The sequence below is a fragment of the Poecile atricapillus genome, chromosome 2, assembly GCF_030490865.1.
Source record: "Poecile atricapillus isolate bPoeAtr1 chromosome 2, bPoeAtr1.hap1, whole genome shotgun sequence".
Taxonomy (NCBI): Eukaryota; Metazoa; Chordata; class Aves; order Passeriformes; family Paridae; genus Poecile; species Poecile atricapillus.
Genome location: NC_081250.1, coordinates 80,956,262 through 80,969,702, shown reverse-complemented (window position 1 = coordinate 80,969,702; position 13,441 = coordinate 80,956,262).

The following is a 13,441-nucleotide window of genomic DNA, read 5'->3' as shown; positions in this document are numbered from 1 at the left end:
TCATTTTTGGAGTCACTTTTAGCACTACAACCTTATTTAAGTTCCATCTTCACCACCCTGGAAGAAAAGAAGCCGGATTTGGACTGGTTTCCACCTGAACCAGGGGGACATGAGGGAGCGAGGTGGGCACAGAGAACAAAGGCACCCTGGGGGTAGAAGCAGTGCAAGAAAAGTTCCAAGGCCACTCTGAACAATTACAGAAACAACTGAGCAGAAACAGGTGGCTCAGACAGCTTCAAAGAGAGACAAACTAGTCAAAAAATCTCAAGCTATATGGTATCTAGTTCAAAATTCATCCTTGTAATTAGAAGCCGATAAACCGCAATGATCGCCGTTGTTAGCACCTGGCCGTGAGAGACTTTTCGTGTAAAATCGCCTGCTTTTGCAAAATCATGCCCTTTTTTCCTCTATCAGCGAACAACAAGAGAGATTGAGAGAAAAAACTGCATTTGTTAAAGTTAACTTTGTGAGGCTTTTTTTTTCTTTCTCTCCGTTTTTCCTCGCTGCGAGAGTATGTAGAGAATGTGAAGAAAGATAAGAGCAGAGCTGCAGCAGCAGCAGAGTGGGCAGTCCACCCCCCCGCTCCCTCTCTCAGGGGGGGCACTGGGATGGTGCCTGGTTTGTTGCAGGGTCATGATTTACTGGGTTTTCAAAATGTTTTTATATACCATTGTAGAGTTAATTTTGTGTTTTAAGTAATTATGAGTTTATGCAATTGCAGTTTTTAGGATTTTACTATAGAAATTATTGTGGTTTTTTAAAAGTTAAGAAAAAAAAAAAAAAGAAAAGAAAAGGTGTTTAAGGTGAATATTAACAGAAGTTGCCTTGCAATAATTGGTTTTAGAACCCAAGGTTAAAACATGGTGTGATTTATGGCTTCTAGGAAAACCTTCTTCCAATTAGTGTTATCTATAGAAGAGATTTGTGGTTTAAAAAAAAATAATTAGTTAAGAGAACTTTACTGTACAGGACAAAGCTAAGTTAAAGTATATATTATCCATTTGCTTGTTTTTTCCACAATTTTAATAAGGTAATTTTAATGTGAGTCCTTTTGTTATATAAAACACATATAACTGCATATATATCAGTTTGGATTTTGGATTTTAGTTTAAAAATTGGACTTAATGTTTTTGAAAAGTGCTACAAAAGCTGGATGGCAACTTGCCAAATCCCATGTTGTTGTGGTTTTTCTCCAGAAAAACTGCACTTTAACATCCTAACCAATTTAAGCATATACTAGGCAAATTTCTATTATGAATAATTTTTTTTAGTAACATTTGCAGTTATTGTGGGTTATTCTCAAAGCTAGATGACATAGAATTGTGATGTGTTTGCTACATTTTTATAATCTTTATAGTGAATCCATGTTATTGTTATATTGTGTTTAAAATTATAAAAGTTATATTAAAGTTATAAAAGTTATATTAAACTTTTAGTTGCTTTTTTGTAGTAACAGAATAAGATTAAGTTATGTTTTCATTTAATATAGATTAAGTGCTAATAGAATTAAGGATAGTCAAGTTTTATAATGTTTAGGCTTGAATGCTTTTAAGTTGTTTTCTAACTTAGATATTCTTTTAAGGTTAAGTTTTGTTATTTCCTTTTGTCATATATAATTATTATTGGGTTTAGATATTGTTTGATTGAAATTGTTTTATGTTTTCTTGGAGACACTTGTTTAAACTGCAAAGTATAGTTGTTTACCTAGAGAGAGGAGGACGGCCACAGCTGAGACAGCTGTGATGGAACACTGGTGAACACCTGCTTGTGGATAGAAGTAAATGCAGTCTGTGACACCCTTGACTTCATCAGGAGTTCTATTGGTTGTTGCAATCTCTGCAATTTTGTTTTTCATAGCTTTACTATTTTCCAGTGTTTCCAGAATTCCAAGAAGATGTACCATTGCTGAGGGTCAGCTGCCATGGGAGAGGCTTCAGATTAAACCAACTGCTGCATGGTTTAATTGGTCTGGTACCTGAGGCTTCTGATCATTTGCTTTGTACAAATGCATTTTAACAGTTTGCTGTACTGTAAGCATCTCATAGCTGCTACTATTGAGAACCTTGTTTTAGAAATGAGTTAAGAGGCATCTTTCCAGTTTAAAGCCTAAGGCCCTGGCCAAGCCTTGACTTTACCTGGATAGAATGTTTGCCAACAGATCCAGATATTTTCTGTCCCAAATCAGTATTTGAGTCACTTTTTGACTCAGCAATTTGACCCTATTAATATGACAGCTGGATCAATTTTGAAGTGAGCTTGGAGAATCATTTCCGGAGGTGATTATCCAATCCTTCACTGATTTTTTGTTTCTGTTTGTTTGCTAACTATGGGATGCTAGTGCAGTGTTTTAGTAATTAATAGCAGTTTTATATTATATACCCTATTAATAATGTTTAAGATTTAATTGATTTTTAACTGGTATAGGTTCTTATTAATTGTGTATATGGTTTTGTGTTGCTGTTGATGTTTATAACAGAAGTACATCTCATTTTTATTTTTTTAAAGAAAAACGGGGGAAATGGATGCCCCACAAGCATTTAATTAGTGTAATTCATTAACTTCAAGGAGAGAAGTGTCTGTGTTTTGTTGGCAGGTTCAGAAAGGTCACCTGTCCATCTGACCAGACTGTGTGCCTCTGAACACACAAGATCCAGTGAATAGAGATGTCATCGCACAGCCGTGGTACTTCAGACATGGATCAGAAGTGGACCTGTCAGGACACAGTTGTGTCTGAACACTATACAGACAGTTGCCAACAGAACTTTTATGTTGTTATTATGATGTTGTGTCTCTACCAATTTTCAGGTATCCTTTGTTTTAAGATTTAGAAGGATTTGAAGAACAACTTGAACATCAAAGCCCTCAGTCACCGATCAACTGCCAGCTGACATCACAGGAGCAGTGAACGTTCCAGGACTGAATCATGCTGGAGAAATTCTGTAGAAGATCTAAAAAGTGTAGAGACTCCATCTAATTGTATATAAGGCAAATTGTAGTTGTGTGTTTACCCTTTCAGCTAATTGCTTTCACGCTTAGACTACATATATACCAGAGCACCTGTGTTAAAAGTAGTTAGATAATAGTTTAAGTGTTTAGCTTGTGTAGTAATTGCTATGTTAGTATAAAGTATAAGTATTCCCTCTTCAAGAGGTAGTGTAAGCATCTTTGAAAGTTCATTTAACGACTGAAGTTCTAGCTGTGAGTTTGCAAATATGGTGTCATTTACATGGTAAAATGCTTAATGGTAATTGTGTTGTGTATAGTCCTGACCAACTGTCTGCTAACTAACATTCAAAAGTGACAGAACATATGGGTCACTCTGGCACATTGAACTGGCCAAAGGTCAATATGTTTGAGCCTAGCCACCTCTGGAGATCCTTTCGCACCTGTCTCGTAGTAGTCCCTGAGTGGGATCCTCCAGCATTTAAAGGTTTAATTAGTAATGAGACTCAACTGAATCGACTGGCAATGTTGCAAGAGTGCAGTCACACTGTTGGCTTCACATTAAGACAACTTGAAGCCTGTTAGCAAGCAAAAATTACCAAAGTTCTTAATGTTACAACCCTCAGAAGAATTAGATTTGTTAAGTTCCACCAATACCTCAGGTGGATAGATAATGTTTGAACCCCCGACAAAAAGTCATTCTAACAAAGTAATACAGCACTGGGTTGCAGTCAACCCTATAGCTGATCTCGTTACTACCACTGTAAGGAAAGCCTTTATTCGTGGTGCAGTCTCACAGGACAATTACCAAAACGATCACCTAGTTCCATATTCCTAATCTGTGGAGATAGAGCATGGAATTAGATTCCTGCTAATCCACATAGAAGACCCTGTTATCTTGGGAAACTCACTTTGTTCCACCCAAGCTTACATCAATTGTTGAATATAGCTAGCAAAATGAAGAACATCAAACAGTCAAAGCGAAGCCTGAATGAATTAAGGCCTAGCAACTCTAAAAAGGCTCGCTTGTTAGACTAAAGAAGAATTGAACCTAACATCCACAATGTTAAGTGAGCTTTCAGCCGATCTGAGTAGTGTGTATCATGCAGTACTATGAAATCAAGTTGCAATTGACTTTTTGCTCTTAGCACAAGGACATGGTTGTGGGGAGCTTGAGGCATGTGCTGCTTAGATCTTACTGATCATTCAGCTTCCATCCATAAGCAACTACAACAGCTACAGGATGGGTTGCATGCCCTGAAGGAAGATAGTGATCCCATCGGAGGTTGGTTCGCCAGCTGGGGCATCACTAGATGGTTGAGGTCTCTTGTGCTAGAAGGGGGACGGACTTTACTTATAGTGTTAATTGAGATGACAGTCTAAGTTGTATGTTATCTTATCCAAAGCCTGGTTTGTGCAAAAAGAGAAAGGGGAAATTGTTGCTATATTTTATATATTAGTAAAGGCCTGTATGCACAAACCAGCCTTTGACATAAGTCATGATATTAAAGGCTAAAGTCCTTGAAACCTTCATGCAGAAGAGAGAGTAAAGTAAAACAATATCCTTGTGTGTAAGAGAAAAAATGTAAACTGTGTGTTAGCCAATAGTAGCTTGCTCTGCCTGCAGACCCTGTAGAACCCTATAAAAGGTGTGCTAAAGATAGAAATAAACGGCATTCACAATTACTTCTGTGAAGACTGGTGAACAGCTCGGGGGTCTTTCAATACAAGACTTCATTTTTCTGAACCAGGGAACTTCTAGAGTCTGAGCTTCAGCTTCCCTTGCCACTGTGGTCCAATGATCGATCTCTCGTGTGATATCACACTAAGTGAATATATAGGTATATGAATGGCTGAGGACCTGAGACAACGAAGAACAGCAGGCAGATATAGGCATAATCTAAAGAGGCAGAAAAATCTCTTTAACCTGGATGGACACACATGACATGGGTAGGGATTTAAAGTTCAACATCCTTGCAATCACATTCACAACCTATTTCTTTGCACAAAAACAAGGAGGCAGGACAGCTATGGCAGACTCGAGGAGGACTGTGATCTTTGCTAGCTTGGGCTTACCTTCTTACTATTCTACCCTGTAGGAGCTGTAGGATCTGTCAGTTGCTGTGGGCTCTTGAGATTTTTCAGGTTGCATAGCCCATCCAAGGTACTGCCTTCTGAAGGATTATCTGTGGCATGATACAAACTAGGTTACCCAGATATGCTGCATTCCTAGGGGAGCTCAGATACAGTTTAAGTCTTCCAAAGAGAGAGTTTTAATCTCCCAAAGAGATTTCATCAGCCTTGGTGATTCCATGGAAACAGGCTTCTCTCAAGGGAGGCTGAGAGCCCTCCATCATCAGAGAACTGGAGAGAGACACTGGTGTGGAGATGTTAGCATGGATTGTTCCAGCGATTAAAGAAGCCCAAAAAAAGAAGGGCTTTTGACCTTGAGTAATATTTTGTCCATAGTAACTCCACCAACTGTGGCACAATTGCTTCATCTTGCAGCATATTTTGGCTCAAATTGTATTTATATTCCAAAGGAGATAAGTTCAGAATTATTCCAACAAAATTATGCGTAGTATAAAGAGAAGCTGGACATAGCACAGCAAAATAAAAAAAAAAAAAAAGCCCAACCCATAAAAACAAAATCAAACAAAACCAACCAAATGATGAAAAACTCACAACCAATGCAAAATAGTAAGACCTGGAATTCACTGTTAATTTCTTAAAGGATTTTATTTCCTGGACAATTCTAAAGACACGTTTTGAAAAACTGGGGGAGCGGGGGTGGGGGTGGGGGGGGGGAGAGCAGGGAGGGGAGAAGGAGGGCAGTGTCCTCAGACTTTCTAAAACTACAGATGTCAGTAATTCCTAGAGGAACCCAGAGCCCTTAAGAGTGACTGTGTAACATTGCCAGACCATCTAGTTTCCTGAGATACTGCTGCTCTCTGCCATTGTGCACATTTAGTTCATTACCAGCTCACTTCTACTATAAAGCCTCATAGCACAGCTGAGCTAGCAGAGATCACAGGCTTGTAATACAGGACACTTGTATTTTATATATTATTTATATTATATATTTTATTTATATATTATTATACATGTAGGCACATCTATATAAGTTCATTTAAGGCATCACTATCAGCATCAGTCTTCTGCTCAGATGAAATTTAAAGTGATTTTCTGCACAGCCCCTGACTCAGATTTGTGACCATGGCCAGCTGTCAGTGACAAATCAGGACAAGAAGTAATAATTTTCTCCATTAGGTGTTGGGAAGGTAGAATTAGAAAGAAATTATAAATATGACTCTTTAGCCAGAAAGGCTAAGGAAGAAATATATATGAAAGCACAGTTTGAATAATTCAAAGAAACCAGTCCGGTATGCCAGAACACATTCTTTCCCCCAGTAAAACTAAGCTGAGACTCCACTCCCCAGCCTTATAAGGAAAGGTCTGAAGGACCCTGAGATAACTAAAAATATGCAAAAGCAGCGATTTCTATAGGTCGCAGACAAATGTTACTGTATTAGTATACTTAGAAAGATTGGTTAGTAAAGGAATAGAATATTCAAATGTATAGATTATATAAGCAACTGTAAAGGAGAACTCTCTCTCTTGCCTCACTCTTTCTACGCTCTTGCCTCGCTCTTTCTGCCCTTCTTTATCCTTTTTTCCCGGCTCTCTCACTTCTGTTCTGTTACTCTCTTTCTTAGCTATCTTAAGTCTTGAACTCATGTATTCATATTTTACTCCCTTTTGTATTGTTCCTTCTGAGCCTGCTTTGAGCTTCATCTGCTGGCTCCTAGCAGGCTCTCTCTCTCTCTCCCACGCCCTGAAATAAACTACTAACATCTAACTCGACTATAGAGGTCTCTGCAGTGTCCTGGACCGTCCACACCCCGAAGCCTCTCTTACAATGAGGGATGACACAAATCAAAGCCTCTTCTATAACAACCACATAAACTCCTTACAAACCATCTCTTGGTGTTCCTGCAGTATACTCTGCTATTTCTTCAGAGGAGGAAATGTCTGGGGTATGTGTGATGATCTGTCTGGACCATGAGAGTGGTGCCTGTGTAATGTTGTCTAGTGGCTCTCCACCACAGCTTGGAAAGATGAATGCTCTCCAGTGTATAACTCCAAAAATAATGGAGTTATTTTATTTCATTGATCTCATATTTAAAGCACCATTTCCTTAGTCTTACGCTCTCTTGTTGGGTCAGGAAATTCTACATTCAAAGAAGATTTTAATTCCTTGGTGAGTGACAAGCTGGAATGGCAATTTGAGCCCTAATCCCTCTTTTGAGTGGTGAATGAAACATCTTGTCATTAGTACATCAGACAGATGCTACCAAAGATATCATGGCAATAGCAAACGCCATCAATCTGAGCCAGCTGGAAAGCAGTAAGGCTTGGAATGGTATTCTCTCCACCCCATCAGCCTGCCAAGGGATCTGCCCTCCCGACCTTCCTCTTAACTGCTATAACATGAAACAGTACAGACATCTTTCTTTTCCTTTCTCTTCCATCTCTTTTCTTGACTTCAGATTCACCAATGCCCAATTTACATGGGGGAAAGAAATAATTAAATGTTCCTCTCTATTCATTCTTGATTTACCTCTTTGAATTGTTTACCTCGCCTTTCTACCAAAACATCCTGATGTGTTTCTCTTCAGCCCCCTTTGCATGTACCACTTGGCATCAGCCCAGCAGAAAAAGTATATTTGGAGAGGCAATGAAACTAGGGCTCAGCAAGGGAAAGGGGTGAGTGAGAAAAATCCCGGGCATCAATTTTTCCCCAAGAAGCTTTTGTCTTACTGAGGAACAACTTCCATCACCTTACCAATTTTGCTTCCTGGCATTATCTTGGGTGGAGCAATTCCTGGGAATTTAACTTTGAACGTTGGCATGTGATCTACAAACCACCCAGCAACAGCAACAAAGCAACAGAAGACCACGTCTCCTACAGTGCCACTGCACATCTCCACAGTGTGATGGAGAAAGGTTTAGTGACAGCAAGAAGTTTATATCTTCAAATCTCTTAGACACATGGCAATAGAAATATCCCCTGCTTTTACTCTCCCATGCTGACTGTCTCTCCTTTGAAGAAGATTTCCCTTTATCTCTCTCCACAGAGACGCTCTACCTCCACTTAGTACTGCTGAAATTTTGCTCCTTTAATTCAGACAGGGCTGATTCCTGGTTCATTAAGTCAGAAAAGTGGAGCAGAGGCATGGCATACTTGTGACTTTCAGGAGACACCATCACTGACTGGTTTTCCCCACCTGAGCACCTGCATTTCCTGCCTAACCTCTCCCTTTCACTCTTCTATTTTCTTTTCTATGCCACCTTTTATTTGCCTATTTGATTTTCCATCTGGCTGTCCTCACAGAGACTTACTCAACAGATTCTTAGTAAAGAAAACCAGCACAGGTAGGATGAACATGGACTAGTGAAAGTGATCTTCATGGGTCAGTCTCAGGTCTCCTTTTCTCCTGTCCAGTGCCACTTTTGCTTCTTGCTGAAGTTCTGGAACACTCTACTTCTGCCACCACACTGATTTTCATCAACCAACTCTGCTCTCTTCAGTGCCTACCACCCACAATTTTCCTTTTCACAGCCAACTTTGTTCTCCCTCTTCATCCCACCAGATATCTCCTCACTTTTTGTCTCTTCATCTTTATCAGACTCCTTCTGCTTCCTTCTTCCCAGGCCTACTGGAAAGATCCTAAAACTCCTCTTGTTCTGTGGTCTCTGCTGCTCTGCATAGCAATTTTCTTAATTTTCTAAAGACTCTGGAAAAAAAAAAAACAACTTTAAAGAAATCATCAACAATCTGTAAGCTCAGAACCTGGAAGTAAAACTGAAGAACAGTGTATTAGTGCAGTTGGGATAACTTGCAATCGCCCTAGCACATAACATTGGCATAGCTTTGCTGAAGTTCTGGGCAAACTATCAACCCAGATGTGAAATTTCATCACGAGCTCTTAATATAGCAGTGGCAGGAAGGGAAGGAAAGGAAATGTATTGCCACAGGTGTCGCCATCTGCTCCACTGATGGTTTGAAAGGATAACTTTGTTTTGGAGCTTCATTAGCTCATTCCATTCCTCACGTTCTGAAATTTAGCATTGTTATTCACTGGGCTTTGATAAACTTCAGTGCCAAACACGAGAAACCAGAAAATAAGCAAACTGTGCTGGAGGCTTCTGAAGGTATAAAGAGGAAGTAGGTACCAAATTCCCATTGCTCTTACCATGGTAGCTCTGACTAATGTGCTTTCAGTGGGTCTACCTTTATTTTTTCTTATCTCAAATAAAATGAAACTAGAATGTTTTGTGTCCCTGTGACAAAACAACCTACCTCAAAAATTGTGTCCTCAGTGCACCTTTCTAGACCCTAAACTACCACTCATGGGCTGTGGCAAAACACACTGAAATCTCATTAGTTAAAGGTATGGATTCCAGTTTGACCACAACCTATGTAAGCAACTAAAGTCCTAAATAGCAAACTTAGTATGCCTGTGAATGTGCCCAAAATTAGTTGCAACAAGGCATTCAGATGATCTGGACATTAATCTGTTGGTGTAGTCATCTCTATCACATCTTCCATCATTTCTCCAAATTCTATCAAATTCAAAATCTGATCAGTCTTCTAGCCCTGAAGCCTCACTAATCCAGCATAACAATCATTCAGCTCCTTCCCTAGGGCCTGCTTTGAAGAAAAAATAAGACAAAAGAGCTCTTTCAAGACCTAGCAGCAGAGTTCCTTGGAGTCAGAAGCTGCAGCTGAGGAAGAACTACATTCATGCAGTTGGTGCTGTGCAGAGGGACACTTTTTAAAGCAAGTGCACAGTCTCTTAAAATCTACCATAAAGCATAGATGCCCTCCTGCCTGCAGGCCAGAAGATGGAGCGCATTTTTTTATATGGACTAAATGCACATTTTTTTAATGGGAATATTGGCACTGCTATGTATGTATGTCAGGGGCGGGGGGGATGGGAGCAGGAGTGCTTTTCTTTGTCTTTGCTGACTATGGCCTCTATGCTAAAAACCCATTCCAAATTAGGAGTCAGAGAAGTTGAGAAACATTAACAAGATGAAACAGTGGGTATCTGGTTTAGGCAACTGTCTTGGTTCTAGAAGACAGGTGTCTGCTAGGGAGAGCAGGAGCCTCCCTTGCGATGAAAGAATGTAGACCCCCTCTCTCCGAATTATTATAATTTTGAAATTAAAGGGTTTTCAGGCAGCGATCTGGGGATAGGAATAACAGTTCTTTACTAGTATAACCAGGTAAACAAACAAACAATAACTACAGCAATAACAAGAAAACAGAACCAGGGACCCCGGGACAGCTTTCTCGGCTGAGACGGGATGGAGGAGAGGCTTGGTTTTCACAAACCCCTCGGGCAGTCAGTCCTGGTGCTCCTGCAGGGCTCCGAGGAAACAGTCAGCTGGAACAGCAGGGACGAGCTGCGATCCTGGGCTGGTGGATGAGGTGTATCAGCAGCTCCACGGCGATGCCTGGCAGGACAGGGGGTGCGAGGCCACCAACCAAAGAGGGGAGAAGGAGAGGCAGCAGCTCCGCGACCCAGCGCACGAACGTCCTTCTTCCCCGAAGCCGAGGAAAAAAAAAAGCCAGCCAAAAAACTGTCCCCACCCTCCTTTTCTGCCCCCTTCCCCGCCACCCTGGGCCCGGCTACTCTTTGTCCTTCGTGAGCACCCTTAAGTACCGGTAGTTAGGCTTCCCAGCACATAATGGGTAAAAATTCCCACCTAACCCTCAACACTATCCACCCCGAATTTTTTCCCATACCAAAATGTTACATCAAATATTAAACTTTTAAATTATACACTAACACATACTACTTTAACTATATACATATGTACATGCAGATACAGATACAAGTACAGTGTCATGGGTAGTTCACCCTAAAACCAGGTCCCCTTGGGGTATGCACCGGGTCTCTCCATCTTTTTGCATCACCCACCAAGTGCAACCCGGTCCTTGAGCAAAGACAACCCCACGGATTGGATTGTCTTTGCTGGAGGCAGAATTAACCCAAACAGTTTTTCCCAGCATACCTCTCATATGTACCACTGGAACCTTATCTCCATCTGTCGTTCTAAAGGGCTCAGATTGGGCAGGGCCTGCTCGGTTAGTGGAACCTCGGGTGTTCACTAACCATGTGGCTTTTGCTAAATTAATTTCCCAGTTCTTGAAAGTTCCCCCACCCAGCGCCTTCAAGCTGGTTTTAAGCAGGCCATTGCACCGTTCAACTTTTCCAGCAGCGGGTGCATGGTAGGGGATATGATACACCCACTCAATGCCATGTTCCCTAGCCCAGCTGTTTATAAGGCTGTTCTTGAAATGAGTCCCATTGTCTGACTCAATCCTCTCAGGGGTGCCATGCCTCCAAAGGACCTGCTTTTCAAGTCCCAGGATGGTGTTCCGGGCAGTGGCATGAGGCACAGGGTAGGTTTCCAGCCATCCAGTGGTGGCTTCTACCATTGTGAGCACGTAGCGCTTGCCTTGGCGGGTTTGGGGCAGTGTGATGTAGTCAATCTGCCAGGCCTCCCCATACTTGTATCTGGACCACCGCCCACCGTACCAGAGGGGCTTCAACCGCTTGGCCTGCTTGATCGTGGCACACGTCTCACAGTCATGGATAACCTGAGAAATACTGTCCATGGTTAGATCCACCCCTCGGTCTCGTGCCCACTTATAGGTGGCATCTCTACCCTGATGACCTGAGGCATCATGGGCCCATCGAGCTAGGAACAACTCTCCCTTGTGTTGCCAATCTAAGTCTGTCTTTGACACCTCCATCTTTGCAGCCTGATCCACCTGCTCATTGTTTCGGTGCTCTTCATTAGCCCTACTCTTGGGGACATGGGCATCTACATGACGGACCCTCACAGACAGTTTCTCTACCCTGGTGGCGATGTCTTTCCACTCATCAGCAGCCCAGATTGGCTTTCCTCTGCGTTGCCAGTTGGCCTTTTTCCACCTTTCCAACCATCCCCACAGAGCATTGGCTACCATCCATGAATCAGTGTAGAGGTAGAGCTTTGGCTACCTCTCTCTTTCAGCAATGTCCAGGGCCAGTTGAACAGCTTTGAGTTCAGCAAGTTGGCTTGATCCACCTTCTCCTTCAGTGGCCTCTGCGACCTGTCGTGTGGGGCTCCATACGGCTGCTTTCCACTTCCGGTTCATCCCTACGATGCGACAGGAACCATCAGTGAACAGAGCGTAGCGTGTTTCTTCTGCTGGCAGCTGGTTATACGGTGGAGCTTCTTCAGCCCGTGTCACTTGTTTCTGCTCCTCTTCATCAGTGAGACTAAAGTTTTCACCTTCAGGCCAGTTTGTAATTATCTCCAAAATCCCAGGGCGATTTGGGTTTCCAATACGGGCGCGCTGCGTGATGAGGGCGATCCACTTGCTCCATGTAGCGTCGGTGGCATGGTGAGTAGCAGGAACTTTTCCTTTGAACATCCACCCCAGCACTGGCAGTCGGGGTGCCAGGAGGAGTTGTGCTTCTGTGCCAATCACTTCTGAGGCGGCTTGGACTCCTTCATAGGCAGCTAAGATTTCCTTCTCTGTGGGAGTGTAGTTGGCTTCGGACCCTCTGTAGCTTCGGCTCCAGAATCCCAGTGGTCGGCCTCGAGTCTCTCCAGGCACTTTCTGCCAAAGGCTCCAGGACAAACCATTGTTCCCGGCTGCAGAGTAGAGCACGTTCTTCACATCTGGTCCTGTCCTGACTGGGCCAAGGGCTACTGCATGAGCAATCTCCTGTTTGATCTGAGCAAAGGCTTGCTGCTGTTCAGGGCCCCAGTGGAAATCATTCTTTTTTCGGGTAACCAGGTAGAGAGGGCTCACGATCTGGCTGTACTCAGGAATGTGCATCCTCCAAAAACCTATGGCACCTAGGAAAGCTTGTGTTTCCTTCTTGTTGGCTGGTGGAGACATTGCAGTGATCTTATTGACAACTTCAGTGGGAATCTGACGCCGTCCATCTTGCCACTTTACTCCCAGGAACTGGATCTCTCGAGCAGGTCCTTTGACTTTGTTCTTCTTGATGGCAAAGCCGGCTTCTAGCAGAATCTGGATGATCTTTTCTCCTTTCTCAAATACTTCCACTGCTGTGTTCCCCCACACAATGATGTCATCAATGTACTGCAGATGTTCTGGAGCCTCACCCTTTTCCAGGGCAGCCTGGATCAGTCCATGGCAGATGGTGGGGCTGTGCTTCCACCCCTGGGGCAGTCGGTTCCAGGTGTACTGCACTCCCCTCCACGTGAAGGCAAACTGAGGCCTGCATTCTGCTGCCAAGGGAATGGAGAAAAATGCATTAGCAATGTCGATAGTGGCGTACCACTTCGCTGCTTTGGACTCCAGCTCGTACTGGAGCTCCAGCATGTCCGGCATGGCAGCGCTCAGCGGTGGAGTCACTTCATTCAATGCACGATAGTCCACAGTCAATCTCCATTCTCTGTC